Below are 342 nucleotides of genomic sequence, written 5' to 3' on the forward strand. Positions count from 1 at the left end.
AAATTCAGGGATTAATTTCTTCGAACTTTCAAAAATTGATAAATGTTGGTGAATTTTTTTTGCCATTTTAGAAAAAGATTTAAAACAAAAGAAATGCAGTAATTTTATTTTTGGTTAAAAATTCACCAAAAGTCAGTTTTAGGAAATTTTAGCCAGCTCTAATAAAGAATAAAATATTGGATGTCTTTTTTTTTTTCATGTGGTTTTCATTTGTGGTCATACTCCCATATTTCAGTAACAATTATAACCCCATAATATGCCCACAAAAATGTTATTTTTAATTCTCTCTCACCCTGTAATTCCATCATTGTGTATTCTTACCCATAACGGCTTTGGAGCTTG

The 342-nt window shown here is 28.4% G+C and overlaps 1 protein-coding gene across 6 annotated transcripts in view; it reads left to right on the plus strand.

Moving 5' to 3' along the window:
* The window catches only part of TNNT3 (troponin T type 3 (skeletal, fast)), a 31,657-nt gene that overhangs the window by 9,011 nt on the left and 22,304 nt on the right, over nt 1-342 (plus strand). The gene's annotated exons all lie outside the window — the stretch shown is intronic.

The sequence above is a fragment of the Cariama cristata genome, unplaced genomic scaffold (genome assembly GCF_000690535.1).
Source record: "Cariama cristata isolate BGI_N322 unplaced genomic scaffold, ASM69053v1 scaffold6728, whole genome shotgun sequence".
In the NCBI taxonomy this organism is placed as follows: Eukaryota; Metazoa; Chordata; class Aves; order Cariamiformes; family Cariamidae; genus Cariama; species Cariama cristata.